Source organism: Spea bombifrons, chromosome 9, assembly GCF_027358695.1.
Source record: "Spea bombifrons isolate aSpeBom1 chromosome 9, aSpeBom1.2.pri, whole genome shotgun sequence".
Classification (NCBI taxonomy): Eukaryota; Metazoa; Chordata; class Amphibia; order Anura; family Pelobatidae; genus Spea; species Spea bombifrons.
Window position 1 is genome coordinate 18161821 of NC_071095.1, and position 19107 is coordinate 18180927.

At 48.4% G+C, this 19107-nt stretch overlaps 1 pseudogene; it reads right to left on the bottom strand.

The window, feature by feature from the left end:
- The window catches only part of LOC128504307 (uncharacterized), a 45135-nt pseudogene extending 29451 nt beyond the window's left edge, over positions 1–15684 (bottom strand).
- Positions 15685–19107: the final 3423 nt, after the last annotated feature.

A 19107-nucleotide genomic window follows, 5' to 3' on the forward strand; every position in this document is an offset into this window, starting at 1 on the left:
CATTAACCCAACCTACACCAAACAGCACGTTACAGTAAAAGCCGAGTGCAGAGAGATTTATGAAACTCACCGCGGGGTCCCAGTTGACGTGCGGCACCTTGGCGCGCAGGCGGAGGCCGAACATCACCATCAGAACTCCGAGAAATAGAGTCCCTCGCGGGGAAGCGCTCCATGATGCTCTCGATACAGACGGAGGAGAGAAGAGCCAGGAGCTGCAGACAGGAGACAGCGGAGATCAGACTGGCATGTACTAGAAACAGGGGGGTCCAACTCCAGGCCCCGGGGGCCACAACCAGGCCAGGCTTTCTGGATATCCAGGACGGGCACTGGCAGCTCAATGCAGTTGCTCTGAACATATTACATCATGTGTGTGTTCAGCGAGATCAAAATCCTGGTCTAGTTGTGGCCCTCGGGGAAATCCCGTGACTCGTTCTGCTCGTTTAACACATCGGGTGCCAGAGGTGAGTACCGTGTGTAAACACGCTACATGTATGTAAAATGTTCTGCAGCAGCACACGTCACATCCTCAAACCCGCATTTACTTTACCATTTAAAGCATTTTGTTAAACTTCTGCTGCTTCTGTAGGGATTAACCCATTAACCCCTAATAGCGGGTCGCCTTGTCTCGTAACACCAGCGGTTTTTGTGCTGCTGAGGACATTATGATTGTTACAGCTTTAGGGGCTGTTGTCCTCCGGGGCTTTAATCCCACAAGAAACGTAGAATTTTTTGTAAAAATAGCGAGTTCTGCGACATCCAGAATGGATCACGGAAACTTCATACGATGCTCCGGTAACGCGGCACGAATCCGGTGCGCATGTTTAGTCCGTGTCCTCAGTGCTGAAAGGGTTAATTGATGTCAATGCTACACTAGAGGGAACCGGAAAATATAAGATCCGAACCACCGATCCCGGACAGACTATCGACCGGTAAACCAGGACCGGTCCGAACCGCATCACACACGGGTACACCGGCAAATGGAGTGTATACGATCCCGTGCGATCAACGGACAGACAGCCAGAAACCCAGACGGAGCACAACAACAACAACTGCCCCCCGACGGCAACCAAGTCACCCAGACGGACCATGAGAACAACAGCTGCCCCCCCGACGGCCACCAAGTCACCCAGACGGACCATGAGAACAACAACAACTGCCCCCCAGAAGCCGCTCTATCGGGATCTCAGAATAAAAGCACTGACGGGGAGCTATAAAAAAAACAAAACACACAAACCACAAAACCGTGTGAAATAAAGACGTTTAACCATTTCAGTACTGAGGACACAGACTAAACATGTGCAGCGGGTTCGAGTCGCGTTACCGCAGCTTCATATGACGTTTCCGTGATTTGATTCTAATGTCTGGATTCTCCGCATGTAACAGACTTCACTGTCTGCCTAAAGATATAGACGAGGTTTCTAAGAATGCCGCTCTCTCTCCCGCTCCCCACCCCCCTAATCTCAGACCCCCTAAACCGCTGTGACCCGCACCTTACCCGTCTATCATTCCCCTTAACCCCCGCACTGCCGCCCGCGTCTCACTCACACGCTCCGTGGTCATCGCTGCTTCTGATTTGATAAGGAGGTTGATTCTCGGGATCGTTAGTCTAATAAAACGGAGATTATTCTGCTGCAGAAGTCGCCATTTTCTTTTTTGCACAGCTGGAGTAACGTGGCTCTCGGGCTACAAGCAGAATGTTAGTGGCTACGAGATTTAACCATAATACAGACACTCCGGTTCACCAACCCGGCCCGCAGCAACAAAAGGGTTAAAAGTACAGTTTGGGTTTGATTGGGAAAGGTTAGTGAAGAGATTCTCTTACCGCTGCTGCGATCGCCGAGCCAGACTTGTGGTTGATGGCGGCCAAAGTTACCGCGGCGATGAAGAAAAACAGGGCGCTGACCCCGAATTCACCAAATCCTACGCGAAAAGAAGACACGTGAGATTCTGGCGCATGTCTGCTTCATGAGACTCCTTTCCATCCCTGCTCCTGTAATGTACATTTATATATATTATACTTTATTATATACATTTTCTTAGCATTACTGCCAAAGGCCATGCTGTGTGTAAAGGCACAAGAGCTGACAATCTGCTGGAGACGTTCCCCGACTGTCCTCCAGCCCTCTGATACATCAGTCATGGAATGAAGTTTGTTGCCGATTCACGATGTGACCCAAAGACCAGAGCGATAATCTGCGGCCCAAGACGCTGGAAAAGATTGTAACAAGTCTCTGGTTTCTTAAAGTGATGCGGTATCCACATGATAGATAGTTTAGAGTCTGGTCCTATCTACTAAGCCCTCACCTCTAGAACAACCCCGGTTAGTAACAAAATAACCCAAAAGAAGGATATTTGATGTAAAAATATTAGAAAGAAGGGAGGGAAGAAGCATCACCAGCCACCAGCAGGGAAAAGAAGCTGTCGGTAGGAACCGACCTGCAGCCCCCGGTGACCCGATAGATAAATATACAAACCATCGAAGGGTCGGGAACCAGAAACGTCTTCCACGGATACAGAAACGAGCGTACGATGCGGGGTAATAGGAGTAATTACCCCGGGCAGCAGATTTACTGGAAATGAGGCAGAATCTGCACAAGTTGAGTGACCCGGATGGCGGAGACTTCCCCGCGGCTCAAAATGCCAGGCTGTTAATCCAATTGGCGATAGAGCGTTCGGAAATTCCAGAGACAGCCGCAGAGACTTCCGGAAGGACCGGGCTCGCTCTACATAAACAAAGACACCTTTTCAAACCCAGGGAATGCAGCGCAATCTCTCCCGTCGCCTGAGGAGATGGAAAGAATGTCGGTCAACCAACGTCTGGATTATTGGGGAAAGCTGAAAGGACTTTGGGTGACAACCCAGGACGTAACGAAAGCCCCGCTTTATCCACGAATAATCACAGAAAGGGTTCCTAATGGACAGTCTGTCGCTCACTCAGGCATCTGGCGGAGGCGAGGGATTCCAGAAATGCTGACTTCAGGGACAGAAGATGGAGACAACGATTGAAGAGGAACACGAGACTGTAAAGCACCAGATTAAGGTCCCAAGGAACCATCTTGGAAATAGGACGAGGTCTAATCCAGACTAGAGCTTTAGAAAATACACCTGACTGCGGACAGGGAGACTGGTTCATATCCCAAAAAGTGCCGATGGCTGAAATATGGACCTTAATGGTAGAAGCTTAAATCAAGTTAGGAAGACATGGCGTAGCGGACAAACCTTTAGAGCTGCACCAAGAATGGAACCTCTTCCAGATTGTAACCTCAGAGAGCCGATGTGCTTGCGGTTTAAAAGAAGGGTCTCTAACTGAAGCGGAAATCCCTTCAGCCCAAAAAAAAGTTTCAGCATCCAAAATCTGCTGAAGAAGATGCAGAGATCTGGAACGGAGGGAGATCAAGTCCACATACAGATCCTGTTTGGCCAGTCAGGAGCTATGAGGATAACTGAAGCTTATTTGTTTGATATTTTGCAGAACCCCGGAAATCCCAGGTCTGGGATAAGACAATGAGATAGTCGAGGCTTCTGTCCCAACAATGCAAAACATAATTCTAAAGCGTTCTTAAGTGGGCCAGAGCCCAGGGAACTGCGTACCTTGCAGAAGCCATTTTGCCAGCCAAAGACCAAATGGATGAGCCTGAAACTAGAAATAAGTCTCTGCCTCCCAAGGAATCGCTATACAAAGAACCTTTTGGTGAGACAAGAGGATAGGAACAAGATAGGCATCTTTAAGGTCTATGGAGACCAAGAAGTCGTTGATGCATAAAGTGTCCAGGACAGGTTTTATAGTCTCCATCCTGAATCTGAAATAACAGACGTCCAATATAAGACTGAAACGGCTGTTGGCACCAGGAAAACCCGAGAGTAGATTCCAAAATTCTTTTCTAGCTCAGGGATGGTATAATAATAGCCGGAAAGTCTTGGAACGGATTGATAGAGCACAGAAGAAAGGCACGTCTGGTCTGATCTTGGGGAAGGAGACATCAGAAGCCAGTCTGGTCTGAAACTAACAGGTAGCCTTCTGAAGAACCCCGGCCTTCCTCCTACTGGAATACAGGTGGCGTCCCACCCTTATGCCGAACCCTTAGGATCCTGGGGCTGTTTGGGAAAGGAATCCGTACAATCTTTTTTTGCCAAGGGAATGGCCTCTGTGTCCCCGCTCCCTGTGAGTCTTTGGGTGGCTGGAGCCATATCCCTGGTGCTGACCAGGAAGGTGCGGACGGAAAAGCTGAAATCTTTTCACCACTGAATACCTCAAAGAAAATCACCTGTAGTTCTTTCTAACTGGGATTCAAGATCTCCCCCAAACATGGATCTGCCCCTGAAAGGGATATTAAGTAGCCTATTCAACCATACAGCTCCTCTGACAGCAACACAAAGCAGAAGCTCTGGCTGACATACTCATGGATTTGATAGAAGGATCACACAAGAAGTCCACGGCGAATTTGATGGCAGCGATACTCTTGATAATTTCTTCTTTAGAAGTCTTAGCAACGATGTTCTCCTCAGTCTGTGACTGCCAAGACCTGACAGCTCTGCCCACCGAAGCAGAGGAGATTCCTGGTTTGGAAGCCGAGGTGGAGGCTTCTCGATAGCCGCTCCATCTGATTAGAAAAACGAGAACCATCTTCTAGCGGCAAGGGGGTCTTATTGTGAAACTTCCATGACTGCCGGATCCACTTCAGGTGCATCACAAACCTGATTAAAGCCATCAAAGGGAAACAAACACCTGGCCCGTCGGGACAGGTTCATCCGCCTTTCAGGTTGACCTCACTCACTAAGGGGGGGGGGGTCACACTTTGGAGCGACATCTTCATAAACATGCATAGTGCAGAAAAAACCAAAGAGCTTTCCCCTCTGATGCATCTCCCAGCTCCGTGAATCCCTTTCCCCGCAGGATCCGTGTCAGCCACAGACAGTAATACTACTAACACTAATACCAATACCAACAATACTACTAATACCACCAACACCACTAATACCACCAACCACTAACACTACTAATACCACCAACACTACTAATACCACCAACGCTAACAATACCACCAACCACTAACACCACTAATACCACCAACGCTAACAATACCACCAACCACTAACACTACTCATACCACCAACACTAACACGAATAATACCACAAACTCCAACACCACTAATACCACCAACACTGACTTTAATCAGGTTTGTGATGCACCTGAAGTGGATCCGGCAGTCATGGAAGTTTCAGAATAAGACCCCCTTGCCGCTAGAAGATGGTTCTCGTTTTTCTGATCAGATGGAGGAGACGGCAGAAGCGGTTATCGAGAAGCCTCCACCTCGGCTTCCAAACCAGGAATCTCCTCTGCTTCGGTGGGCAGAGCTGTCAGGTCTTGGCCGTCACAGACGGAGGAGAACATCGTTGCTAAGACTTCTAAAGAAGAAATTATCAAGAGTATCGCTGCCGTCCACCACTAATAATACCACAAACAATACTAATACCACCAACACTAACACTACTAATACCACCAACACCAACACTACTAACACCACTAATACCAGCAACACTACTAATGCCACCAACTACCAATACTGACAGATTTAAGTAACAGACGTTCTGTATAAGGAGCAGAAGTGGAGCAATTGGCAGGGACGGTGCGTCGGTTGCTATGGGGATTACTCCACTTGGTTCCCTTTAACCAGTGAGTGTGTTTTTTTTAATTCCCCGTTTCTGATGAGCTCTATCAGAAGGAGGCTGGAAAAGGGAAGCTCAGGAAATATTTTTACTTTTTTGGGGTGAATTCACTTGTTTCAGTGATTAGAGGCTTCCTGGATATGGAGGGAATTAAACCCAAGTATTGGGGGAGTTGGGGGGTGGATTATACCATTAGTGGGGGTTTGAGGGGGGGGAATAGAAATGTAAATAATGTAGAAGCTGCAGATCTCCGTGCAGGGAAGGAACGGGCGTTCTGTATAAGGAGCGATTCTGGCGCAGAATGAAGTGGAGTAATTGGCAGGAACGGTGCATTAGTTGCTATGGTGATTACTCCACTTTTACCACCAGAATTATCACTTACACAGAACGCCCGACGGCCTCATGTAACCCGGAGCGTACGGGGAGGAACTGCGTTAAAGTACAAAGGAGGAGAAACATTAGAATAAGAGACCGTCATTTGAAACCAGAGAGTCAGAGGCTTAGAAGGAATATCAGGAAGTTTCACTTTACCGAGAAGGTGGTTGATAAACGGAACTGCCTCACAGAAGAAGTGGTAGCGGCAAATACAGCGAGAGAATGTAATACACTTCTACTGGCAGGCTGTTCCACTTATCTACTACCTGATTTCTCAGTAGAGGTTATATAAAACACGCAGGGGACGGGAATACGGGGCCCGAATCTGATTGATTAATTTCAGAGTGGTTACAGCAGGAATCACGGGCGACTGTTCAGTCATTGGCCGTTTTGGGCACCTAATCAGGGCAGGAAAACTCACCTCAGCCTTCTGCTTAACGCTCTCTTCTCCCTCTCCTATTACCGCCCCGCGCATGAATAGAGGGGACGGCGACTAACCACCCGCCGGTGAAGGACAAGCTACAGAGGAGACTCTCACCCAGCCGGTTAATCCGGCGGAATACAATAAAAGCTTCCAGTCCCGTGCTTAATGCACAGATATGATTTATACAGGTTTAGGGCCTTCCTGCGGGTCCTCATTGCATTCTGTACATGGGGGTGTATCTGCGAGCACAGGAGCTTAAGCTTCAATCCCCCGATGCCTTCAGAATACAGAGTGACATCAGGGGTTAACAGACGCCAGGTTTAGTGAATACAGCCCACCAGTAAGGTTTTGGATGTTTCTTTACGTTCCGATGTATTATGAAGCGCTCGCCCCAGGAGCGGGCCCTGCACAATGTATAGTAAAATCTGCAGCAACGCTCAAGCAATCTGTCCCGGGAAGCCGTGGGTTATTTGACACAACAGAGGTTTACAGGAAAGCCGAGCCCCCAATCCCATCACTCCCAGCACTATGAACGTTATTTTGTGGCTGGTTATGGAGGTTTGGGGGGAGAAGAGTAGATTTTAATAAATAGGAGGAAAGGATTTGGGGATTGTGGGATTTCTGTATAAGGAGCGATTCTGGTGCAGAATGTAGAAGAGGAGCAATTGGCAGGAACGGTGTATTGGTTGCTATGGTGATTACTCCACTTTTACCACCAGAATTATCACTTATACAGAACGGCGTACGGGGAGGAATTAGGAAATCACCTGTAAACCGGACTTATGCTAGATGGGACCCCCTACTCCGGTCGTCAGCTTCACGCTCCCCTCCGCAGGGACCCCCGGGGTAAATAACCCCATTATTGGGTAACGCAGACTGCTTTTTACTTGGGGGGATTCTTTATCGTTCTCCGTCTTACTGGAATTTCTCTTGTTTTAGGAAATCTCCCCTCAACTCCGCCTGGACACACAGGAACCCCGCGTTATAATTCCTCCCCAGCCGGTATCCGCTGCGTGTGACACCGCGCCAGAGACAGACAGCACGGTAAAGCTTCCCGGTAACGTATCCCGAGGGCGTGTGCATGTACCGTGTTACACCATTTAACAGTATTAACCCCTCGTATGCCACAAACTCCTAACAGACCATCATCGGGCAATAAGGGAGCAGCAAGCAAACACATTCTATTCCTCCAAGGGCCCCGCAGAATACGAGTTCCACATCTGTATAAACAGCTCAGCAAAAGCCACCCCGGAGCCGCAGCCGGCGGGTTTTATTTCCTCGCCTGACGATGGAAACCCGACACGGTCGGCAGATTTCTAGATGGCAGCAAAACAGGCAAATTACAGCTTCTGCCCCTTCATTAACCCCGAAGCTGCTGATGCAAACAGCAAAGCATCGGCTCAGCGGGGAGAGCAGTCATTGTTTCAGCCAGAAATGCGATCTCCGTTACATAACATAACACCCATATATATATATATACACCCCTGTTATATCACATTACATAACACACATATATATATACAGCCCCGTTATGTCACAACACGCATATACACCCCCGTTATATCACATTACATAACACACATATATATATATACCCCCGTTATATCACATTACATAACGCGCATATACACCCCCGTTATATCACATTACATAACGTGCATATACACACACATATATATATATACCCCCGTTATATCACATTACATAACGCGCATATACACCCCCGTTATATCACATTACATATATACCCCCGTTATATCACATTACATAACGCGCATATACACCCCGTTATATCACATTACATAACGCGCATATAAACCCACATAATATCACTATACATAAAGCGCATATACACCCACGTTATATCACACTACGTAACATGCATGTACACCCACGTAATATCACACTGCATAACGCCCATATACACCCATGTAATATCACATTACATAACACCATATATATACATATATATATATATACACACCCACGTTATATCACATAACGCGCATATACACCCACCTAATATCACAGTACATAACGCCCATATACACCCACGTTATATCACACTACATTACAAAACGCACATATACACCCACGTAATATCACAACGCACATATACACCATGTTAGACAACATTGAACAGCACTCAGTTGTGAGATGGCGCAGGAGCCAGAATACCACCAAGTCCTTCAATAAATCCAAAAAATAAAGAAGCAGGAATCCGCACACAAATGGTAAGGCGAGTTTATTTCATTCAGGCCGCGTGCAATAAACTCACCTTACCATTTAAGTGCCGATTCCTGCTTCTTTATTTTGGAATTATATTACACGACGCACATATACACACACACACTACATGACGCGCATATACACCCACACTACATGACGCGCATATACACCCACGTAAAATAACCTTACATAACGCGCATATTTCCGTATATTTTGTGTACAGATGCAGGAATATGCATTTTCACGAGGAGCACCAATATAATACTAATAATAAATATAACAAGAGACGCAGCAAGCAGATAAAATGCGAATCAGGAGCTCGGAGCCGTATGTAAAGCAGGTAGCCGGACAGGAACGGCTCGAGATTCTTGGGGTTCCGACCCAACAAATATTCTCTCCAGCCCCATCTTTAGTCGTAATAAATGCCACATCCTCAGATCGCATTATTCTTTGTATTCATTTCTATTAGATGTAAAATAGAGAGGAACGCGTCTCTTACCTGTTCAGTTCTCTTCTGTCGAGGGGCCCCAAGCAGTCGCCGGAGTTGAGCAGGAAGCCGTCGGCAGTCGGACCGAAGCCAGCGCCGAGTCACTGCACAGCCTCGAAAAGTTCCCTTTCCTCTCTACTCATGAGGCTGCAGGATAATGTTTTGCGCGCTCCAGCTTCACACGCAGTCGACAAAGTGAGCGACGAGCCCCTGAATCAGGCAGCGGCTCCCTTCTCGGGGCATTTTCTGCCGCCAATCATACATTACGGCTCGTAATAAATGTTGGGTTACAGAGCTGCACAGAATAGGAAACATCAGTTATTGCATTAACCCAACCTACACCAAACAGCACGTTACAGTAAAAGCCGAGTGCAGAGAGATTTATTGAACTCACCGCGGGGTCCCAGTTGACGTGCGGCACCTTGGCGCGCAGGCGGAGGCTGAACATCACCAGCGGAACTCCGGTCACCACGAACTCCGAGAAATAGAGTCCCCCGCGGGGGAAGCGCTCCATGATGCTCTCGATACAGATGGAGGAGAGAAGAGCCGGGAGCTGCAGACAGGAGACAGCGGAGATCAGACTGGCATTTACTAGAAACAGGGGGGTCCAACTCCAGGCCCCGGGGGCCACAACCAGGCCAGGCTTTCTGGATATCCAGGACGGGCACTAGCAGCTCAATGCAGTTGTTCGGAACATATTACATCATGTGTGTGTTCAGCGACATCAAAATCCTGGTCTATTTGTGGCCCTCGGGGGCTGGAGTTAGACACCCCTGGATATAAATGATATGCATTAGATATAACGTGTGGCAGATAACTGTAGACGGCGTCCGTCCCGTAATCCGCTCAGCAAACAACCGCTTACGGGGCGGACGGCGGCTGCAGTTATCTTCCGGCTCGAGTCCAATATTCTAGGATTTATTCGTTTTTAGTGGTTTTCGGATTCTAGTTTTTGGAAACATTTCTTTCCGACGGACCCGACGATCCAAGCCGAGGAAGTTGGGTTTAGGAGTTCCGGCTCTGCGGTTCTTCCAGGGGTTAAATACGACTGCTGCCCCCCCCGGGGTTTAATAAACTGGGGCAGCAGATAAGGTTCTTCTGCAGACAGACGAAGAGACAGAAGTGACGTTTATCCCAGACCCGTTAGGAGGCCGCTACCTAAACTGCGCTCAAGGCTCCCGTGGGGCTGCCGGCACCGTCCGGGAGGGCCAGGACTAGAATAAAGCGACACCAAGGAGATCGGCTTCTCTGTGTACCTGCCGACGTTCCTCCAAGCGTCCGTAAAGTCTTGAGTACTTACCGCGTATCGCCCTGTACGCCTGCCGAGCGGAAACGGCCCTGCATGAAAGGGTTAAAGGCTTTTAAACGGCATTTACCTTCTAAATGGGGCGAAGACGCGGCCTTCTGTGTGTCTGTCCGCCGAGACACTAACGGGCCGAGCGATTCTGGAAATACGCCGCTTCTCACGAAAATATTCCGTATTAACGAGGAAATCCCCAGAAAAAGCGCAGAGACGAGAAATCATTCTTTCCGATTTCTGCAGAACGGGGTAAATTCTCACATTTCATTAAATCGCATTAAACGAGATTCCCAACAGCTCCACGACTCGGATTCTACGGAGTCTCCAGGCGGCCGTTTGATCAGACTCCTTATACAGCCTGCGCTGAACGATAGAACGGCTCGGTCTTAATAACCCCGCCGGGGACAGACGCATGAAAGTCCATTGAGGGACAGACTTCATTGGATAACAAGATCTGTGACATCGCCGGGAGCCGCAGTCGCGCATCATCCACACCCTCCCAGCACCCAGACGCCCGGCGGGTCACAGCCCCCAAACCCTCCCAGCACCCAGACGCCCGGCGGGTCACAGCCCCCAAACCCTCCCAGCACCCAGACACCCGGCGGGTCACAGCCCCCAAACCCTCCCAGCACCCAGACACCCGGCGGGTCACAGCCCCGGCCCAGGATACAAAGAAATATCGAGACGCAGACACAGATGGAAGCTTCTCAGCCTCTCGCGCTAATAGCCCACGCTGACTCTCCTTAATGCACAGATATGATTTATACAGGTTTAGGGGCTTCCTGCGGGTCCTCATTTCATTCTGTACATGGGGGTGTATTTGCGAGCACAGGAGCTTACACTTTAAACCCCCGGATGCCTGCCCTTCAGAATACAGAGTGACATCAGGGGTTAGCAGACGCCAGGTTTAGTGAATACAGCCCACCAGTAAGGTTTTGGACGTTTCTTTACGTTCCGATGTATTATGAAGCGCTCGCCCCTGTGAGCGGGCCCTGCACAATGTATAGTAAAATCAGCAGCAACGCTCAAGCAATCTGTCCGCAGAAGCCGTGGGTTATTTTACACAGCGGAGGTTTACAGGAAAGGGTCATCAATCTGACACCCTATGCTTTTACTGCGGGTGCCACATACACCCACGTTATATCACGCTACATAACACGCATATACACCCACGTTATATCACACTACATAACACACTACATAACAGGCATATACACCCACGTTATATCACACTACATAACACACTACATAACACGCATATACACCCACGTTATATCACACTACATAACACACTACATAACACGCATATACACCCACGTTATATCACACTACATAACACGCATATACACCCACGTTATATCACACTACATAACGCCCATATACACCCACGTTATATCACGCTACATAACACGCATATACACCCACTACATAACACGCATATACACCCACGTTATATCATACTACATAACGCCCACATACACCCCCGTTATATCCCATTGCATAAACGCGCATATACACCCCCGTTATATCACGCTACACAACGCCCATATACATCCCCGTTATATCCCATTGCATAAACGCGCATATACACCCCCGTTATATCACACTACACAACGCCCATATACATCCCCGTTATATCCCATTGCATAAACGCCCATATACACCCCCGTTATATCCCATTACATAAACACCCACGTTATATCACATTACATAACGCCCATATACACACACAAACGTTATATCACGCTACACAAAGCGCGCATAAACGCTCATATACACCCACGTTATCTCACGCTACACAACGCGCATAAACACCCACGTTACATAACGCGCATATACACCCATGTTATATCACACTACATAACGCGCATAAATGCCCATATACACCCCCATTACATCACATCGCATAAAGCGCATAAAACGCCCACATACACCCACGATACATAACGCCCATATACACCCACGATACCTAACGTTACAAAACGCCCATATACACCGTCATATCCCATTGCATAAACGCCCATATACACCCCCGTTATATCACACTACATAAAGGCCCATATACACCCACGTAATATCCCACTGCATAAAACGCCCATATACACTAACAGTCCAGGCAGACGCTGCTAAATTAAACTATGCATTATGCAGGGCCTGCGGGGCTCTCTCTGCAGGAGAAGCTCGCTGGAGTCGGCCCTTCATAATCCAGAGTAATATCAGTAAATCAGTGAAAATCTTCCACCCCCAGCATAATGCATACACTGCCCTGTCATATGTATAAATAATAGCCTTTGTCTAAAATGAGAGGCTCAGAAGTAATGCAAGAAGTTCTACTTTACTGAGTGGGTGGTAGATAAGTGGAACAGCCTCCCAGCAGAAATGTATTACATTCTCTCTCTTTGCCGCTACCACTTCTGCTGGGTGGCAGTTCCACTTATCTACCACCCACTCAGTAAAGTAGAACTTCTTGCATTACTTCTGAGCCTCTCATTTTAGACAAAGGCTATTATTTATACATATGACAGGGCAGTTTATGTGACGTTTCTTCCTCGTCTATGAGAGCCGTCTGATCGATATTCCTTCTGTAAGCACTCGGTCGTTGGTCTCGTCTTATATTCAGGAGCCGTATCCCCGTCCCCTGCATGTTTACATCCCCTCACTGTATAACCTCTACCACTTCTGCTGGGAGGCTGTTCCACTTATTTACATTCCCTCACTGTATAAACTACTTAGAAATAGGGTGGTAGATAAGTGGAACAGCTTCCCAGCAGAAGTGGTACAGGTTATAGAGCGAGGGAATATAAACATGCAGGGGACGGGGATACGGCTCCTGAATAGAAGACGAGACCAACGACCAAGTGCTTACAGAAGGAATATCGAGCGGACGGCCTGACGGCTCTCATAGACGAGGAAGAAACATGGAACCCCTGACAATGCGTATTTTATAGCGGGTTGTAATAACGGGATAAACGCATAGTTTAGAAGAGAAGGAAGCCGGGCATCGGCTGTAAGGAGCCTCCGAATGCACATTCCAGGGTTAACCCCGAGCCGGCCGGATCATCCCAAATCCAAAAGCCCCTCTGTCGCTTCCAATGCACTCCTACAGGGGCATTTAATCCCCACGGGGTCTCCACTGCGTAACCCCGGGGGCAGCAGTAATTAAATACCCCGTCTCCTATATTACACACTAAATGGCAGGGGTGAAAAGGTGAGGCCCCTGCACCTGTATGACAAACACTACTCATTGTTAAAGGGAAAGCCCCCACATCTGGTTTTAGTACTTTCTATACTTCTGGCTACTGGTTTTCTCCCAGTTTAAACAGGGTTTGATTTCTCTACCCACAGCGGGCAATGTGTATAAAGAATAACTCCGGTGCAGCGGCAGAAGTGGAGCAATCCCCATAGCAACCAATGGAACGTTCCTGCCGATTGATCCGCTTTAACCGTTTGCGCCGGAATCCTTCTTTATGCACAATGGGCGCTGTTTGATAGAAAAAAAATCCCTATTAAAAAATGGAGAAAACCCCAAAACTGATCGTTTAAGAAATGTCTTTAATCAGAGTTAACCCTTTGTTACCCGGCTCCGTGGGCTGCTGTATGATCCCAGCGGGTAACTCGGCACTTTTGGGGTTAATTTCCTCGTTATTGTCTCCCGAGCGGCACCTGAGCGGTTGGGCTTCCAGGGCCGTATTTAAGGGGCTACAGAAACCCAACCCGGCCTTTAGGCGGTCAGTAGAGCGCGTGGACCCGGAGCGCACGGCGGCCTCCCGAGGAGAGATCCCGACCGGCAGATAGAGCGGCTTCTCACAGGTAACCCGAGCGGCACCGACTCTCCGCCCGGATCATCAGCTCGATATATACCGGATCACATCCATGCTTACGGGTTATCGCTTTTCTCTTACAGGGGCCGCCGACGGCGCAGATACCGGCGCGGGAGATCCCGGGAGCCAGGTGAGATAACGCTTATATCTGTATGACAGGATGTATAGAATATAATAAATATAATATATACACACAGAATATATACAGCACACTCACCCGATGCATAAACGCCAAACCAGACACTGCGTTTCTTTACACAGGTTCCCGGCCAGCAGCCTTACCAAACCCTCTGGTCCCGAGCATCCAGGTCACAGCGCAACTCGGTAACAGGTAAGACAAACTCGTTAAGGCAATGACCCGGCGGGTAAACTCGGGTAAGTTCTGTGAAACCAGGTTAACAATCCCACACGGCGTCTGCGCTTCTCATGAAAACCAAGGAAAGCAACGGGTGGAGCACGCAGGTCAATTAATCCACCGCCCGGCAGGGTGGGGTCCACCGGATCAATTAATCAATTACCCCAGGGTGGGTCCACCAGACACCTGCGCCGTAATTCGGGTCCCAGGCAGGGTTAAATTGAAACTCCCCGGGAAAAAGAACTGGCTTTTTACACGCTTTTTTGCCTTAAAAATAAGTTGGTTCCAAGTTTATTTCCCGGACTGAACCATCTGCACCTGGAGGGCGGGACGGTCCCCTTTATACCCGATACTCTTCCCCCCTCTGTAGCAGTAGAGCGGACGAGCACTCAGAACACAAACCCGTTTATCACCGGATACCGAACCCTCATGTACCCCAATCTCTTACCACTTGTGTGCATTTTAAGATGTATTCCAGGTCGCAGATGAAGCCTCTTATCCCCGGTCTCTGCATTGCAGGCTCTGTGGCGGGCTGGTGAGGGCTGCTGGTCCCGGATACCATGGAAGCCGTAGAAGCCTCTTCCTCAAAACCATCCGTGTCTTCTGCCGCCCCCTCAAACCTGAGGGACCCCCCGAGTGCCGTTCGCAATTGGCGCGCATACCCACGAGTTCGTGCCGGCTGAGGAGCATGCAGCGAGCCCCAGGCGGGGTAGGTGCCGGCTGAGGAGCATGCAGCGAGCCCCAGGCGGGGTAGGTGCCGGCTGAGGAGAATGCAGCGAGCCCCAGGCGGGGTAGGTGCCGGCTGAGGAGCATGCAGCGAGCCCCAGGCGGGGTAGGTGCCGGCTGAGGAGAATGCAGCGAGCCCCAGGCGGGGTAGGTGCCGGCTGAGGAGAATGCAGCGAGCCCCAGGCGGGGTAGGTGCCGGCTGAGGAGCATGCAGCGAGCCCCAGGCGGGGTAGGTGCCGGCTGAGGAGCATGCAGCGAGCCCCAGGCGGGGTAGGTGCCGGCTTCGTGCCCTGGAACATTGCAGGAGCGGACAGGGAGCTCTGCTTTCGCAAACCGCTCTCTACCACAGCCAAGTTCTCTGTGCAGGTAACCCGGTCTGCCTTTTCTTTCCTCAGCCAATCAAATGTTCGCTTTAGCAGCTACGTCACACCAAAGGTCGTGTTTTCTCCCTGCTCCGCCCACTGGGTTCCTGCCTTCCGCGCCGGGCTCGAGTTATCAGGTAAGGATTCGCTCTGTTTTGAGTCATTGATTCGGTTTTGTGAGCGCAGTCCGCGCGCTTCCTTCACAGTCTGATTCTAGCTGTTAATAGAGGGGGGGGGATAAATAGAAAAATGCTAAAAAGTCGGCAGATACGGAGTAAAAATACATGTTTGCGTAGATGTGGCTGGAACAGAGAAAACTACTGACTTTCCTGCTCTCTTATTGGTCGCTCTGCCTGTCAAAGTTGGTGATTGACATATTTCAAAGCTCCTGTCATTCAAATTAAGGAACGCCCATAAATTGTTCTAGACCGCCCAAAAAAGGGGCGGTGATACGATGTCACATGTTGATCTGACCAATGGAATTTGACAGACAGTATGATGTCATGTGCGGATCCACCCACTAATTACCATGTCCCCGCCCCTTTTACACAGGTGCCCGATTTGGGCGGTACAAAGTGATTATGCAAATATTGATTGTCGGCTTGAATAAATATGAATTTTATTTATTTATTTTTTTCAGATGGCTGTTTCCGTTGATGTCGTCATTCCCTGGAGGAGGAGCTGCCGGAAAGAAGTTTTATTACTCGATTCTTACCTTGATTTAGTCGGCCGTCATCTTCCTCTGGGTGGATTCGAACTCTGGTCCTCGGTGTTGCTGGTCCTGCTCTGTACACGGTGCGCCACTTTTAATTTTGAGTTCGTGGCAAAAAAAAAATAAAACTTGTCTTTTAAGCCGATTTTCATCCATTCCTGATACTGACGGCACTCGGTGATCCCTGCCATTCACACAGCTTCATAGCCTTTAAAAAAGTTATCTGTGTAATAATAGTTCTGTGTAGGTTTAGATCAAATAAATTAGCAAATGAATATGTTGCTCTCTAGTTAGAAATTGGGTATTTTGTATGTTTTATACTGATAAGTAACACTTTATTTACAGGCAAGCTGCCCTTCATGTTACGATGGAATGCAGGATCTCATCTCGCTGCTGCTGCTGCTTCTGAATGATGGAAGGGGATTCCGCTGGGACGGGGATTTTAAACCAGATTAAAGTGCCAGCCTTGGAATGTCTAAGCGGTCTCTCACTGCGTTAATAAAGTGGACAGGGGGGCAGTAAGAAGAGCGGGCGGTTCATTGATTCATTATTAGATTTTCCAGTTTGTTGAGCAGCCTAAGTGCCTGAGGTCGGGATCGAACCCACAAACCTCTCATTAGAGGCATCGTTCCCTATGGACCGCGCCACAAGGTTAATTGGTTGCGGCCGGCGGCTGCGGGGTGGATTTGTCTTCTCCCTTATTTGTCGGTGCTCAGTTGGCATGGTTCATGTATCAGTCACGTTGTAACCCAGCAGAGACACCTACTTGAACAACTCGCTAATAAAGAATTATGTATTTTTAACAAAATCATGAATTTTGAATATGCTTCTGTCTCTGACCCCCAGGTGCTCACCGGCTGAGAGCGCACAACAGTCCCTGAGGTCTTCTGCTAAAATGCCCACCGGCGCGAAAGGAACCAAGAGAATCTCCCCATTGTGGATGTGAATCGTGCCTGAGTGATGAACGTCTCCCAAAATGCCCCATTTCTAGTGGGAATCCCTCTGTCACTTTGTGTTTTTCTAAGAGTTTAGATGCCTGAAATATCTCAAAGATGATGCGTTTATAATTCTATGTAAATAAAAACTTTACTTTATCGTCAAAATGAAACTCCTTTTGTGTTTATTTTGAGTTTCTTGTATAAACCGCAGCTTTTCAGTGAAACATTGGGTGGTTTGGTGATGCTCGGCTAGTCTTCCAATCTGGATCACATAAAATAAACTCATTCACAGCAGTTTTTACAGACAGGATGTTTTTATTATAGAAACACACGTTGATTTTCTCGGATCTTCAAGGGACAGTAAAATTATTTGGGGGAGTTGCAGTTACGAGTTCGGACAAGGAGAGTCACTGTTGATGTGTTGATTGGCTGGGAAGGAGGAGATAAATCCACTGGAGGGGTGATAGAATATAACACTTTGAGGCATTTCTGAATTGCCATCCTCCAATAGGACTGTAGGGAATAGGGTGGTGGACGCATGGAATAGCCTCCCAGCAGAGGTGGTAGATGTTAATACAGTGAAGTCATTTAAGCAAGCATGGGATAGGCATAAGGCCAAGCTAGATATAGGATAAAGGCAAGTACTAAAGGAAAGCACTCAGAGGTTGGGCAGACTGGATGGGCCTACTGGTTCTTATCTGCCGTCACTTTCTATGTTTCTATTTAACCCCGTAACATAACCAAAGTAACATTAGAGGAATCAATACTCAACTCCACCACAAGATACATACCGTAATACATGGGAGAGCAAACCAAATCTGAGACCAGCGCAAAGTGACACTGAAGCAGCAGATCCCAGTAACGCTCAGACCGCTGGGTATAACGGGGAAGCCGGGGGAGCCAGCGGTATAAAGCGGGCACATTGTGGGCGATGAGTCTATGTGTAGTGCATTTTTACTTTCGTCTGTGACAATCAACATAAAAGAAGTCATAAATTGCCCATACAAGACCCTTTCATTCCCGCAATAACCAGCAAATGTGTGGCAGGATGGGGGGGGGGGACAAATGCCTCACCCCAATCTCTATTCCAACATCCAAGCTTTTCTGCTGTCATGGCCCCCCCACTACCCGTTCCTGGAGGAGATCCCCCAAATGACACCACGCCAATAACGACACCGCAGCCATGCGTGGTTGGAAATTGAATTTGCCGCAGCATTTATTAACCGAATTCTGCAACGTTTCTTTTATTCGTTAATACGTCCATCAATGGTTTTAATGAATAGGTAATTATATACTGATAACAACAAAACACCCTCAAACTCGATGGAGGGTACCTGGAAGCCCTCTGAACGCTAATCTACAAAACAACACGGTTGATCTTCTATCCATCCGAATGTCATTGGAATAAACACGGTGGGTGACAGAGCCCAATGCCGCAGCAACTCTCTCATTTTTAGGGGGGTAGAGAGGTTAGAGTCACTCTTCGCTTGGCAGGGACTTCTCCGCCAACATACAGAATGTCCGATCCAGAAGCAGTATCTACTGTGTGCAGAGCCGCCTGGGTTACATCAGGTCGTTATTCTTATTGTTTTAAATTTTCATGCTTTTTTTCTTTAAGCTGTCCGAGGAGATCAGACCTCGTTCTCTGTAGAAGAAGAGTTGGCTAACACAGCGTCTTGTCGGCGGGTCCTCCTGTCCAGCTCGTCCTGG